Source organism: Prunus avium, chromosome 1 (assembly GCF_965620075.1).
Source record: "Prunus avium chromosome 1, drPruAviu1.hap1.1, whole genome shotgun sequence".
Taxonomy (NCBI): domain Eukaryota; kingdom Viridiplantae; phylum Streptophyta; class Magnoliopsida; order Rosales; family Rosaceae; genus Prunus; species Prunus avium.
In genome coordinates this window covers 15,333,514-15,349,736 of record NC_142284.1, presented here as the reverse complement: position 1 = coordinate 15,349,736, position 16,223 = coordinate 15,333,514, and the positions used below count along the sequence as shown (strand labels likewise).

The window sequence follows — 16,223 nt, the reverse complement described above, 5'->3', positions numbered from 1 at the left end:
AGACAAAGAAGACAAAATTAAGCAACCAAAACCAAATCGTTGATTACTTTGAAAGAAACAATGCAAATAGAAAATGACCATAAAAACAATGTACATTGTATTTGCAGGGGTACAGATATCAGAAAAGAGAGCTAAAAAGCCTATCAACAATGGCAGAAGCAGCAAAGAGGAAGAGGTACTACCAAACTGCTTCCCTGTTGTTTTTAAGATTCATATATACACAACCCCTTGGCCACAAACAATATATAACACCCTTTTCTTATTCTTTTTGTCAGGTATGCAGTGGTCACAAGAGCTAATAAAAGGGTTGGATTTGCCACAGTTAGGCAGTTGGCTTCAAATGGGGTCATAGTTGTGTTAACTGTGAGAGACGAGAAGAGGGGTCTTGAAGCTGTTTGGCCTCTCAGACCTTGTGGTTTTTCATCAGCTTGATGTAACAGACGCTGCAAGCATTGCTTCCCTTGCAGATTTTTTCAAAGTCCAATTTGGGAAACTAGATGTCTTGGTATAATCAACTTCTGCATCTCTTTGTTCATACTCTTGTCATAGAATATTGCTGTTAACTTATATTAATATATTGACAGAAGAAATAAATGCTAAAACTAGATCTGGAGCAGATTAAATCAATATGGTAAACTTTATTTTTCCACTATGTAACTTCTAAATTTTAGGTTTATAGCTTAACCTAGCATAATTCAACTGTAAAGACAAGAAATCTCAAAGTAATTAACAGGATGGATGTTACAAATTTAGTTGGTTGATTGTATGATTTTAGTTGGGATAAATGTACCGAAAACTAGAAGTATTGGAACTTCCATAGGTAAACAATGCAGGGGTTGGTGGAACCATTGTAGACCTTGAAGCTATGAGAGCTGCTGCAGCTTCAGGTCTTGGTAAGGTAAGTTGATCAGTAAGTAATTGTCAGTTATTTAAAGATCCAATGTTTGGACTGCATAAGAACATATAATTACAACCAAGATAACATATAAAGTTTCTTCTGCTTGATGCAGGAAGGAGTAGAAGTCAACTGGAGTGAATTAATGACTCAAACGTATGAGTTAGTTGAAGAATCACTACTACAAAAATCGCAATAGACGACGGTAATCCACCATCGTGTATCCGATTTTTCAACCGTCATGAAATCGACCGACATCTTTTGATGCATAAAATCACGACGGTAAATCCCCGTCGTCTATTATTTGTAAAGACGACGTTTTTTTTAAGAACTATCGTCTATTAGATGTAAAGACGGCATTTTTTGAAAGAACTGTCGTTGTTTTGTTATATAGAAGACGGTTTGTGACAAAAAAAACCGTCGTTAATTGTAAGCAAAATACAACGGTTTTTATTTACAACCGTCTTTAATTGTATAGAAAGATAACGTTTTTTTGTTAAAAATTATTGTTGATTGTATGTAAAGACGATGGTTTTTACAATAAAACCATCGTTGTTACATTTTAGTTCAGTCGTCTAGTAAATTCCTAGGTTGTTATATTTTAGTTTTTTTGTTTCCTATGATTCTATACAACTATTTTTACTAGAAAACTAACCATAATACTTTATTAATGAATATATACACTCAAAAATTATTTCTTTCATAAAACTTGAAGTTTCAATAGTTATTACATAGTTAACCAATCTTTATTCTTACCACGTACATACTTCCTACCACATCGATAACATTAACCTAAATAATGAAGCTACATGTGATTGCTCACAAATTCTACCAATTTGATATGAACATCAATTTGTTCTTGAGTGTGTGAGTTAGCTCTGTCTTCTTGCACATTTTCCATGTTGTATTTGTTGAGAAAATGGACAAACACTTTCACTCACTCCCCTAATGATCTTGTTGTTGATGGATTTTGTGACACACACAATGATGGATGAATCACACACACACTCTTGAGAAACCAACCAAGCACAAAATGACACAAGTATTTTAGAGGTTCAGCAATTGCCTACATCCTCTTGGTGATCCCCTTGAGAAATTCACTAATGAAAGAATAAGTTACAACTTTGGTTTACAAAGAAACCCCCTTAGAACTCTATTCTCTCCCAAGCCCTCTTTTCTCTCTCACCCCTTGCTCAACACTTTGATGCACTTGTGAACACTCTCTCACACTTGGTGTTTCCCTTCTTTGGTGTCTAGACTCTCAAGACCCAACTCAACTCCCTCTTAAACTGATTGCCCTCTCTATCTCTTCCTCCCTTGGTGAATTAACCTCCTATGGACACACTAGCTCCCAGCTACTTGACCACTCCTTGAGATTAACCACACTCTTGCTGTCTTGCTTCCTCTTCCCTTTAATACACAAGCCTTTGGACTTAGGAGAAGGCTCCATCTTTTCCTCCCACGTTCTCCCCTTGGTTTCCAGACTAGGACCACAACTTGGGCAGAACAAAGGCTAGTCTTTAGAGGCTGCACCTTCAACCACCCTATCTAGAGCCATAGGGTAGGTGCTCCTTGAAGCAAGTCAACAAACTTCATTCAATGGTGCTCCAGCTTTTCCAGCACCTTGCTAGACCTCTTAGAACCCCTAGAACTCTTTGGAGGCCCGAGGGATTAGGTAGGGAACAAGTACATGTGAAGCCATCTTGAAAAACGCATGAAAAAATCGAAACAACACTGGCGACCGGTCGCTGAAGACTCTGCCAAAAAGCGACCGGTTGCGATTTCTCCAGGTTTCGACTCTGCTTCAGAACGACTGGTCGCCGATACCCAGCGACCGGTCGCCGACACCCAGCGACCGGTCGCCTCCTCCTTCACTTGTGCATTAATTTGAGCCAATTTTTCCAACAGTATTCCCCTCCCCTATAGCAGTATCGACAACAGCATGTCTCTTCTTGGCTTGTAAAATTAACTTCAATCTTTACAAATGAAGCGTGAGACAGAGTGGTTTAAAGAACAGTTTGTTTAAGCACCTGCCACATCAGATACAAACTTAATAATACTATTTTAGTTATTCACTGATTTTATGTTTCAATAAACATGGCCATGAGGAAAATATACATACTTGAAGGGTGCAAACAGTATCCGTAGCTGACAAGATAACACCAAGTGCTCCATGTAGAGAAGTGAAATAAAAAATATGAGCATAAAAGGGCAAAAATAAGAAGGAATAAATGTTTCAAATACAACACAAATATAAACTCAAACCACCAAAACGTGAACACTATCAACTTGAAACTACTGTTGGTTATAGTATACCACAACAACCTACAACTTTGGGAATTACCTGGAAGCAGAGGACAAGGTCTCCTACCTTCAAATTTTGACAAAGTCACCCTAAACATAAAAGGACCACCAAGAAATCCAATGACAAAGTCACCTTTGTTTGTGTACTAACCATGCCCCATTTTTTGATCACCTTGCCTCAAATTCCAACTCTGATATGTTTCCGTTCTTTTCTTCTGCTTTCAAATGCACAATAGTAAAATAATAAAATGATATGTGAATGATATTATCTGAAACAGATAAAAGCAAATAAAAGCAAAGCGCAATTAATTTCAACAGATAATCTCTCCATTTTCTAAGTCTGTTCAATAGACATTTATTATTTACAAAACCAATAAAGACCAAGAATTTTTTTTTGAGAAAAACTTGAAAAAGCCAGTCAATCCAGCTTTGCAAACCGACCTTGTATGCTCAATTGTTTCATAAAGTTGTTATATGTCCACCAATCTCAGTAACTAGTTAATCCGAAGCTTCCTCCTCATCTCTTGAGTACCAAATAAGAAAATCTAAAAAGAAACCAGAAATATAAAAATATGTAAACAAACCAGACAAATCAAGAGAGACAAAATTTGAAATTAGGGAGACAAAGAACATACCAGAAACGCAAAGAGACTAATCTCGAATTCACTAGCAAGATATAGAAGGGTATTGAGAGATTAGGTGACTTTCAAATCAAACATTTCGAAAGGTAGGAGGCTAGGGTTTCGATCTTCACAATTATCAGGAGATTAGGGCAATTATAAGGCTTGGACCTTCAGAGGAGTGCGAGGGCCAAGGGCCTGAAATGGTGACGACAACCATGGGCCTGAAGTGGCTTGAACGACAGATTTCGACGAGTCTTTCTAGATTGCGACTACGAAATTGGAAAGCTAACTAGACCAAGCCACTGAGGTTGATGAGAGAGTTGAATGTCTGAGATGGAGATCATCATTAAAGAGCGTGGAGATTGAGATCTTCACCATCCAACCAGCTTTGATTCTCAAATACAGAACCTCCCTCTCCATCTTATGGATCTGCGAAGACCTCAATCTCTCAACTCCTTCATTGATATCGATTTTCTGATGATTTTGTAGAGAGTTTCATGAGGGTGTTTTAGAGAGCTGAGGAGGGTTTCAAGGAGGGAGAGATAAGGTTTTCAGAGCTGAGGAGGGTTTCAAGGAGGGAAAATCTGAAAATTTGTCTAGCGCGAATTCACTTAAGTGGCCTTTTTTTAACATGTGTTAAAAGACGACACTTGTTAGTAACAAGCATCGTCTTTTATAAATCAAGTGGCCTTTTTTTGGAAATAAAAACCGTCGTATTTTGCCTACAATTAACGACGGTTTTAACAAAAATGTCGTCCTTATCTCTAAACAACGACGATTTTTTGTCACAAACCAACGTCTATATAACAAAACGACAGTTCTTTCAAAAAAACCGTCGCCTTTACATCTAATAGACGACAGTTCTTTAAAAAAAAAACGTCTTCTTTACATATAATAGACGACAGTTCTTTCAAAAAAACTGTCGTCTTTACAAAAAAAGGCCACTTGATTTTTAAAAGACGATGCTTGTCACTAACAAGCGTCGTCCTCTAAAAATCAAGCGGGCTTTTTTTTGTTCAGCGTGTTTTAAAAGATGATGCTTGTTAGTAACAAGCGTCGTCTTTTAAAAATCAATCTAACGCTAGCAGTGTATAAGATGATATATCATGATGGTTTTAAAAAAACCGTCGTCTTTTAAAACATAACGACGGTTTTAAGATGCACTGTGGTCTATTTTGTGTCGTGATTTAACTATTTTGTAGTAGTGAATGTGTGAAAACAAACTACTTTGGTGCCAAGAAAATGACCAAAGCACTCCTTCCCCTCCTCCAGCTATCTGATACACCAAGAATTATCAATCTTACTTCTACTGTGGCAGCGTTAAAGGTATGAAGAGTTTCATATTTTCGGGATCCTCATAGGATTTAAGAACTTACTAAACCCCTTTGTTTCTTTGTTCATTTGAGGCATATTGTAGTTATGGCCTAACAAGAGATCAATGGTAATTATGGAACACCTATACTTATTTTTATGCGCGTGCAGGTTCTCTCTATCCAATCAAAATTTTCTTGTTCTACATTATAAGCAAACTAAATTTCTCCTGCCTGCGTGTTGTTTCAGAATATCCCAAACGAATGGGCCAAAGGGGTGTTAAGTGATGCTGAGAAACTTACAAAAGAGAGACTAGATGATGTTTTGAATGAGTTTCTCAAAGACTTCAAGAAGATATTCTAGAAACCAAAGGCTAGCCTCCTTCCCTCTCTGCCTATATACTTTCAAAAGCAACACTGAATGCATACACTAGATTCATGGCCAAGAAGTACTCGAATTTCTTCGTCAATTGTGTCTGCCCTGGATTTGTCAAAACAGATATGACCTTCAATGCTGGCATATTAACCATTGATGAAGGTGCTGAAAGTCCTGTGAGGTTGGCAATGCTTCCCAAGGGCAGTCCTTCTGGCCTCTACTTCCTTTTAAAAGAGGTCTCATCATTTTGACTAAAAGCGTTTTCAATTTCATGAAATAATGTTCCTAGAATAGTTCATGAAAGAAAAATAATTTCGAATTTGCAACGTAAGAAGACTATCTACCTATGATGCTGGGACCTGGTGATAAGCCGCCTTGGAAATTTGAAGCAGGATTTCATGTCGTGGCCCTCCTGGAGTCTGCAAATATGCAACCATCTTTATTATAAATAAATCTAAGTGTTTAGATAGGTAGACTATATGTCATAATCAGTTTAATTGTTAAATCTTCAATTGCAGGAACCTCAAAAGTACAATGCTTTATTATAGAAAGCAAATCAAACCATGTATTCCTAAGTGCTAAATTGCTAATTGCACATGCTTCTGAACATCCTGCTTGTTCTTCAAAACATTTGTATTACTCATGTGTAATGGGACCAAAGTAGGCCATCACCTTTATATAAATTATTGGCCTAATCGTAGCAGCTTAAGCTCTTCGATTTTCTCCACTTCTTAATTTGTTGGTTAGCAGGGTGATGCTATGTTGAGAATTAATGACTAACTCACTGCCCTTTTAAGATCTTGTTGTTGATGGACTTTGGACAAAGAACTCAATGATGGATGAGTCTTACACACACACACAGAAATTAACCAAGCACAAATGACACAAGTGTTTATAGAGGTTCAGCAAATTGCCTACATCCTCTTTGGTGATCACCTTGAGAAATTTCACTAATGAAGATAGGTTACAACTTTGGTTTACAAAGGAAACCCCCTTAGAACACTACCCTCACAATCTGTTTCTCTCACACCCTTGCTCAACACCTTGATACACTTAGAGAACTCTCTTGCTCTCCCCTTAGTTTTTCTGAACACACAACTAAAACTACAGCTCTAACTCAACTTGGAATACCAGCTTCTTCCACTTACAATTATTCAACTTGTTTTCTCCTCTTGTGTTATCTTACTTCACCCCATTTCCTACACAAGCCAATAGACAAGAGATAAGATATCAGCTTGTCCTCCACGTTCTTCCCTTTAGTCACCACTTAGACTAAATGTCAGATCAAGTAGGTAAATAGAATCCAACTCAGCCACCTCCCACTTACACCAGAAAATGGAGAGTGATATCTTTGAAATAAGATAACCAATTAGCCATGAGTGCTCTCCCAACTATCCAGCAGGTAGTCAACGTTCATTTAACTCAGAAGTGACCCACTAAGCCTCTGAAATCTTGTGGAAAGCGATAGCCATTGAAAACACTGTTGAAAACGCGTAAGAAATCGTCACAGCACGACTGGGACGACCGGTCGCCAGGAACTGGCGACCGGTCGCTTTTGGTTTTTTCCTCCAGACCTTGAATCTGCTTCTAAACGACCGGTCGCAAATGCTAAGCGACCGGTCGCTAGCTTCCTGCGACCGGTCGCAAAGAACTGGCGACCGGTCGCTCGTTGATGTTGCTCCAGACTTCGAATCTGCTTCAAAACGACCGGTCGCAAATGCCTAGCGACCGGTCGCTTTTAGGCAGATTCAAAATCTTCCTTTCAGCGCCAAAACCAACCTTGTATCCTTAGGTGAGCCATTTTCCCAACAATCTCCACCATGGCGAGCCTAATACTCCTTGTGGACATCATTGCCTTCTAGGACATCTGTAATGTCTTGAGAATCGTCCTAATAACTCTCAAGAACTCCACCTCAATCTTTAGCATGTAACAAGATTGAGCAAGCTCAAACAATGCTTGAACTTAGCTGTTGTGACTGGCTTTGTTAGGCAATCTGAAGCGTTCTCATTTGTATGAACCTTCATTATTGTGATGTCTCCATCATTCACCCAATCCCTTATCCGGTGGTATCTCACATCAATGTGTTTGGACCTCCCATGGAACACTTGATTCTTCACTAAGCAAATAGCACTTTGACTGTCACTTAGAATCACCACCAAGTCTTGAGCTATCCCGAATTCCTTTGCCAATCTCTTCAGCCATACCGCTTCTTTTGAAGCTTCCGTTAAAGCCATATACTCCGCTTCCGTAGTAGACAAGGCACTAACCGATTGTAACACTGCTCTCCAACTAATCGGTCCTCCACCACAAGTGAAGACATATCCTGTGGTGGATCTCCTCTTGTCTAGATCTCCTGCATAATCAGAATCTACATACCCCGACACACATGCCTTTCCTTGTTGTCTTTCAAACAATATCCCAAGCCTTTTGGTGCCCTTCAAGTACCTGAGAATCCATTTTGCTGCTGTCCAATGTTGCCTTCCAGGATTCGCCATATACCTTGACACCACACTAACGGCTTGGGCTAAGTCGGGGCGTGTGCACACCATTGCATACATGAGACACCCTACCAAGCTTGCATATGGAACTTTACTCATTTCCTCCTTCTCCACATTCGTAGAAGGACATTCTTTTGCACTTAACTTAAAATGCTCCGCCAAAGGAGTAGACACCGGTTTGCAATCCATCATATTAAACCTTTCAAGTACCTTGGAAATATACTTGCTTTGTGACAGCCACAACTTGCCTTCCTTTCTGTCTCTCCTTATCTCCATTCCTAGGATCTTTTGTGCAGCACCAAGATCCTTCATGTCAAACTCCCTTCCAAGTAATGTCTTCAAATTCTGGATTTTTGACATGTCCTTACATGCAATTAGCATGTCATCAACATAAAGAAGCAAAAGGATGAAGTTACCATCCTTGAATGCATGAGAGTACACACAACAATCAGATTCACATCTTCTATACCCAATCTTCATCATGTAAGAATCGAAGCACTTGTTCCACTGCCTTGGAGATTGCTTCAGTCCATACAAAGACTTCTTCAACCTGCAAACCAGATTTTCCTTCCCTGCTTCAATGAACCCTTGAGGTTGGCTCATGTAGATGTCTTCCTCCAATTCACCATGAAGGAAAGCAGTCTTCACATCCATTTGCTCCACCTCCATGTCCTCTTGTGCTACTATGGAGAGTAGTAGTCGTATAGAAGTATGTTTCACCACCGGAGAGAAGATTTCATCATAATCAACTCCCTCCTTTTGCAAGAATCCTTTTGCCACCAACCGAGCTTTGAATAAGGTGGCACCCTTCTCATGCATTTCTTCTTTCTTCCTAAACACCCATTTGCAGCCAATAACCTTGCGACCTTTGGGTTTAGGAACTAACTCCCAAACTGAGTTTTGGTGTAGAGATTCCATCTCTTGCATCATAGCTTCCATCCAACTTTCCCGTTCCTTGTTCTCAACAGCTTCTTGGAACGTGGTTGGTTCTTCTTCACTAGCATTTAGGGCATAGTGAACTGCATCCATCTCCCATCCAAACCTTTGAGGTGGTTTGATGGTTCTCTTGGGCCTGGACCGAGCTATAGATGATGGCTCCACCTGTTCTTGAGCCTCTTCTTCTTCTTGAGTGTGTTGTTGATGCTGCTCAGCTTCTTCCTCTTCAATGTCGGACTCCACCTCCTCCTGAACGTCTTCAGTTGGCTGTTTCTGAGTAGTCTTTCTTGACACCTTCTTGAGTGGAACTTCAAAGGTTGTTTCTTTCTCAACAACATCCTCCTTTGCCTCTGAATTCTTGACTTTGTTCATAGGTATGGTCTTCTCATCAAACACAACATTTCTGCTGAGTATCTTCTTGTGGTTCACTGGATCCCACAGCTTGTAGCCCTTCACACCACTCTCAAATCCAATGAAAATACATTCAAGAGACTTTGGCTTCAACTTGGATCTTTCATCACTAGGAATAAGTGCATATGCACTGCACCCAAACACCTTAAGATTCGAATAATCGATTGACCTTTTAGACCATACCTCCTCTGCACACTTGAACTCAAGATTTCTTGAAGGCGATCGGTTAACCAAATAGGCAGCGTGGTTAACCGTTTCTGCCCAAAAAGATTCGGGCAACCCTGCATGAATTCTCATACATCTCTCACGCTCCATGAGAGTTCGGTTCATCCTCTCCGCAGCTCCATTTTGTTGGGGTGTCTTCTTCACGGTAAAGTGCCTTTTAATGCCTTCACTTTTGCAAAACTCAAGGAACTTGCTGTCCTTATATTCACCACCATTGTCACTCTTTAGGATCTTGATCTTTCTTCCGGTTAGGTTCTCTACTTCCGCCTTCCACTCTTTGAATTTGGTGAAGACCTCAGATTTCTCCTTCATGAAGTAGACCCAAACCTTCCTGGAAAAATCATCCAAGAAAGTCACAAAATAGCGAGCTCCACCCTTCGATTTAACCGGTGATGGCCCCCATACATCCGTGTGAATATAATCTAGCACACCCGTGCTTTCTTCCTCTTTGTTTCGCTGCTTGAAAGCTATTTTTGATTGCTTTCCCATGGTACAAAATCTGCAGAACTCAAGCTTGCAACTTTGAACACCTTTCAACAATTTTCTGTTGTGTAGTTCCTGCATGCCCCTCTCACTCATGTGCCCTAGCCTCAAATGCCAAAGCTGAGTTTCATCTTCCGAGTCCTTGCTTGTAGATACAGCTGCTCCACCTATGATTGTTGTACCACACAACCTATATAGACAATTAGGTTGAATCTCACCCTTCATAATCACAAGTGAACCTTTTGAGACTATGAGTTTCCCTCCATTTGCTTTGAATGAATAACCATTCTTATCAAGAGTTCCAAGGGAAATGAGATTCTTACGCAACTTTGGAATGTGCCTTACCATTCCAAGCGTCCTAACAGCCCCATCATGCATCTTTACCTTGATTGTACCGGTTCCTTTGACTCTACACATTGAGCCATCCCCCATCATCACTTCACTGCTATCTTCTTTCTCATACGTGTCAAACCACTCCTTGTTTGAGCACATATGATATGAGCATCCGGAATCCAAAATCCAATCGGAAGAGGAACACCTTGAAGAATTAGCCAATGCATTTGTTTTAACATTGCTATTAACACACAAAAGCTCACCATCACTTTCCGTGACATCCTCCGCTGTGTTTGCTGCATTCTTCCCTTTGTTCTTCTTCTCCTTCCATATGGGGCAATTCTTTTTCCAATGCTCCTTTGACCCACACTCGAAACAACCATCTTTCGCCTTGGATTTGGACCTTCCTCTATTGCCTTTCTTGCCTTCACGCCTCTTTGAACGACCTCTCTCTCCGGTCTTTGCAACTAGACCTTCACCTTGAGAGTTTTCTCCCGAACGTTGAGTCATCCTATGGTGTGTCATGATGTCTTGCACCACAGGCTCAAAATCAAGAGTAACCTTTCCGAACATAAGAGTGGTTCGGAAGTGTTTATAGGACGAAGGTAAGGATGTCAACAACATGAGAGCCTTATCCTCCGGACTATAATTCACATCCATTCTCTGCAAGTCAGCAACACATCTATTGAAACTACTTAGATGTTCCATTAGATTTCCTCCCTCCTCCATCTTAAGATTCAGGAGTTCTTCCTTGAGGAAGAGTTTGTTGGACAACGATTTCCCTGCAAACATCTCTTCGAGCTTTTCCCATGTTTGCTTCGCTGTATCCTTTATCACGTTGATGAGCACCTCATCGGAGAGATAGTTTTCGATAGCTCCTCTGGCTAACTCGTCAAGAACTCCCCACTCATCATCCGTCATGCTTGCTGGCTTCTTCTCCTTGCCAACCAACACTACATGGAGCTGTTGTTGTGTAAGAGCTGACTTCATCCTTCGTTGCCAAAGAGTGAAGTTCTCCTTCCCTGTGAAAGGCTTTAACTCCACCTTCATACTTGCTGCATGTGGTGGCTTCATATGCTGTGAACTGCTACCACTCTCAGCTTCCATGTCACTTGCCATCTTCAACACACTAGCACTCCAAGAGAAGAACTAGCTCCAGCTGCCAAACACAGCTCTGATACCACTTGTTGAGAATTAATGACTAACTCACTGCCCTTTTAAGATCTTGTTGTTGATGGACTTTGGACAAAGAACTCAATGATGGATGAGTCTTACACACACACACAGAAATTAACCAAGCACAAATGACACAAGTGTTTATAGAGGTTCAGCAAATTGCCTACATCCTCTTTGGTGATCACCTTGAGAAATTTCACTAATGAAGATAGGTTACAACTTTGGTTTACAAAGGAAACCCCCTTAGAACACTACCCTCACAATCTGTTTCTCTCACACCCTTGCTCAACACCTTGATACACTTAGAGAACTCTCTTGCTCTCCCCTTAGTTTTTCTGAACACACAACTAAAACTACAGCTCTAACTCAACTTGGAATACCAGCTTCTTCCACTTACAATTATTCAACTTGTTTTCTCCTCTTGTGTTATCTTACTTCACCCCATTTCCTACACAAGCCAATAGACAAGAGATAAGATATCAGCTTGTCCTCCACGTTCTTCCCTTTAGTCACCACTTAGACTAAATGTCAGATCAAGTAGGTAAATAGAATCCAACTCAGCCACCTCCCACTTACACCAGAAAATGGAGAGTGATATCTTTGAAATAAGATAACCAATTAGCCATGAGTGCTCTCCCAACTATCCAGCAGGTAGTCAACGTTCATTTAACTCAGAAGTGACCCACTAAGCCTCTGAAATCTTGTGGAAAGCGATAGCCATTGAAAACACTGTTGAAAACGCGTAAGAAATCGTCACAGCACGACTGGGACGACCGGTCGCCAGGAACTGGCGACCGGTCGCTTTTGGTTTTTTCCTCCAGACCTTGAATCTGCTTCTAAACGACCGGTCGCAAATGCTAAGCGACCGGTCGCTAGCTTCCTGCGACCGGTCGCAAAGAACTGGCGACCGGTCGCTCGTTGATGTTGCTCCAGACTTCGAATCTGCTTCAAAACGACCGGTCGCAAATGCCTAGCGACCGGTCGCTTTTAGGCAGATTCAAAATCTTCCTTTCAGCGCCAAAACCAACCTTGTATCCTTAGGTGAGCCATTTTCCCAACATGCTACACCTCATCAAAAGTACAATTTCACTGTTGTACTGTTTTGTTACTACTGGATGTGAATCGTGCCATTGCAAAGAACTTACACAGATCATGTAGGAATCAGATGGTTCACAGATTGGAGATATATGGCCTCACTACGTACATAAAAACTATGTAGCTGAAAAGTTTGCAATAGAATACTATTGCTAATTTGTTTCATTTGTTGGATCAACCTTGATTTGTTTAGTCAAAAAACAAGAGAGCATCTACAAACGAATCTATCAACAAACAATATAGAGCAATCAAAGACCAGAGTTTGAAATATTTTAAAATAAATGATAAGAATAAAAATTACTATAGAAACAAAGCCCATGTTATATGGTCATGCAGAAATCAGAAAGCAAATCTGGAATCCCATCAACAATGGCAGAAGTAGCAAAGAAGTACTACCTGCTGCTTCCATGATGTTTTTAAGCTTCACTTCTATTAGACTCCTTGGCCAACAAAACCCATATTTCATTAAATTTTAATACCATTTTTCCTTTTCTCTTATTTTTTTATTCTTTTATAGGTATGCAGTTGTTACAGGTTTAAATCAGGGGATTCGATTTGGAACAGTTAGAAAGTTGGCTTCAAATGGGATCATGGTGGTGTTGCTTTAGATGAGAAAATGGGCCTTGAAGTTATTGAAAAATTGAAAGAGTGTGGCCTCTCTGACCTGGTGGTTTTTCATCAGCTTGATGTAGCAGACAGTGCTAGCATTGCTGCCCAGACAGATTTTGTCAAAATCCAATTTGGGAAACTAGATATCTTGGTATGATAAGAAACCATATTATTTGGATGTGGTCACCAAATTCCAGCCAAGCCAAGTGGGACTCAAATTCCAGCCAAGTCAAGTGTCTCAATTCCAACCAAGTCAAGTGGGACTCAACTCCACAAGGTCTAGCCAAATAAAGAAATTATTATTTATAATGGCAATAAATAAATGAAAGTCCAAGTAGTTTGGTTTGGAATAAATGATCAGCCAATTAATGCAGGAAGTTTGGATTCTCTTACCACTCGATCACGTGACCCAAAAAACATATCAAGCAAACTTTTATCAGCCGGGTCAAGCTTTTGTTCAGTCGGGTCTGAACTTTGCTACAACAATCTCAAAAGGGTTGTCAAGATCTTTAGTCTCCAAATATACAAGTGATAGTAGATTCATTAAGACATGGGATTAATACTCACCACTGAGATCAAGCTGTTCCTTCGAGGTGCAATCAAGTTGTCAAGCCCCCTTCAAGTAGGGATGGTGGCTGGAACTGAAAGTGGATATGCTCCTCTTGCTCAGATTCTTAATCCCAAAAGAATAAACTCAACAAGGTGCTTTGACAAATGAGATGGGTTTGACTTGGGTCTCTCATGTTCGTGAAATGAGTTTCACGCACACCTTATATTAATGCATGAATTGTTAAGGAGGAGACTGTCCCTATTTCGCAAGCTGAGAGGACGATAGTTGGAGTTCTTTCAGAAAGAGATGATGTATTGAGGTTCTGCAAATTCAAAAGCCCACTTTGACTGTACATTGATGTATATATATTATATTAAAGTGGCCAGATCATGGCCTTGTGATTTGACTTAAGCAGAACCATATTGAATTGACTGACTTATCAAGACGGGTGAGTAATTGGAGTTGAATGGTTTGCTGGTGTCTAGTTGAAGTTCAGCTTCCAAGATGTCCCAAGTTTTAAATATAATAGTAGAAAATTATATATGATGGGATTGAGGAGGTGTTATTGGGATTCGGATCCTCTGCTCTGATTTTCTCTGCCATGATCTGCTTTACTTTTGTCATCCTGGTGGACACATTTGAGACCATGAAAAGGAAGGAAACCCAACCAAACATGATTCCATATTTGATTCAGTGTGATTAGCATTTCATCAAAGCTTTTGTCTGGTGATGATTGGATCCGGCCAATTATACTCCATAAAATTGATTTTGGGGCAGAGACATGAAGAGGGAAAAAAAAACAAAACGTAAGCAAGAACTCAAAAAAGAGAAGAGGACACTGAAGCAAGGAGCAAAAAAATAACTTTGGACGTTAACCATCCCATTAGTTGGGTGTTAGGGTTTTTTTTCCTTTTTTAATTAGGAGTAAATTGAGTCTTTTGTTTTAGGATGAAGTGTCAACTTGTAAATCCATTAGATTAAATTTTAATGAGGTGACATGTGGATAACAAAAATAAAGCAGATCATGGCAGATAAAATCAGAGCAGAGGATCCGTATCCGCGTTATTGCCGCAGGGTGTGAAGGCCTTATGGCCTGGGACTTGACACATATTATAATTATATATATATATAAGGCATAAGCCTTATGACTTGGAGGTGACTAATACTAATAGGCCATGAAATGGCCCACATATACGTTTATTGTATATCTAGCTTTATTAAAATTTAAATATTAATGTGAATACACCTTATTGAAAAGCAAGTACCTTCCTTTTTACTTGGGTCCAAGAGCAAGAGCCGCATGACCTCATTATCAGTTTCACAAAGGTTCGTACAATTCAATGGGTTTCCAAGCTACTCTAACATCGGTGGACTATTTCTTCATAATTAAAGATTCTGGAACCCACAACGTCTCACCAGATGTCAAGCCCAAGTTCTCGGAGGTCCAAGCCTGACTTGTGGAAATATGCCCAAAATCTCCAGATATTTTCATGCACGTGACAAGATCCATTCAAGGAAAGCAATCAAAGAGAGTGATGTCAATATGGAACATTCATAAGGAGGAGAGAATCAAGTGATCAGATTTGGAATCCGATGATCTCATTCGAATCCATTCCGTGAATTTAGGAAGCCACGCAAGGAAAGATTTTGAACGAAGTTGACATTTGGCCATTTAATGGCCAGCCCATGGGTTGACGAATGCCCCTATATAAACTACATCAGACAAAGAGCAAAAGACCCCGACATCAGACACAAAAACCTACTTTTTATCTTTCAATTTTCTATCCCTAGACTAGGTTTTTATTTTCCAAGCAAGTAGACTAGATCAGTTCTTCACTTTCGTTAGTTTAAGTTTAATTTATTGCATTTTCCTTTACGTTGTTTTAAGATTCAAGCTTATCGCTTTATTTTTAATTGTTATCGAATTCTCTTTAAGTTTAATTTAATTTCAGATTGCTTTATTTTATTGTCTTTATCATTGTTGAGGTCCAAAAAAGTCACGGGAAGCCCAAAGACGTTTAAAGCCCAATATAACATATAATGTTGGTCATGCATTAATCCAAGCTATATTTTGGGAATTAATTCATTAAATAAATAATAGTGTCCATCCCATGCTAAGCCAATAATACATTTTTCATATGTCAATCACTTATCAAGTTCATATGAACCCAAGTCATGTGGTTTATGGGGCTTGCATGAGGGATTGTGGTGTGGAAGGTTACGGAAGTCCACAAGGCCCATGGAAGCTCTTGGATAATGGAGACTTTAGGCTAGCTACTTGGGAGCACCAAAGTCCAAGCCCATTACTTAGAGTTCTCTAATGTGGGTGAGCAAATGAGATATTTTTCAAGCACTTCCTTTTACTCTTAGGAAATAGTCATTTTCTAAATGCCTAGCT

At 39.8% G+C, this 16,223-nt stretch overlaps 1 pseudogene; it reads left to right on the top strand.

The window, feature by feature from the left end:
- The first annotated feature begins 149 nt into the window (after positions 1–149).
- Positions 150–5,759, top strand: LOC110763183 ((+)-neomenthol dehydrogenase-like; annotated as a pseudogene).
- Positions 5,760–16,223: the final 10,464 nt, after the last annotated feature.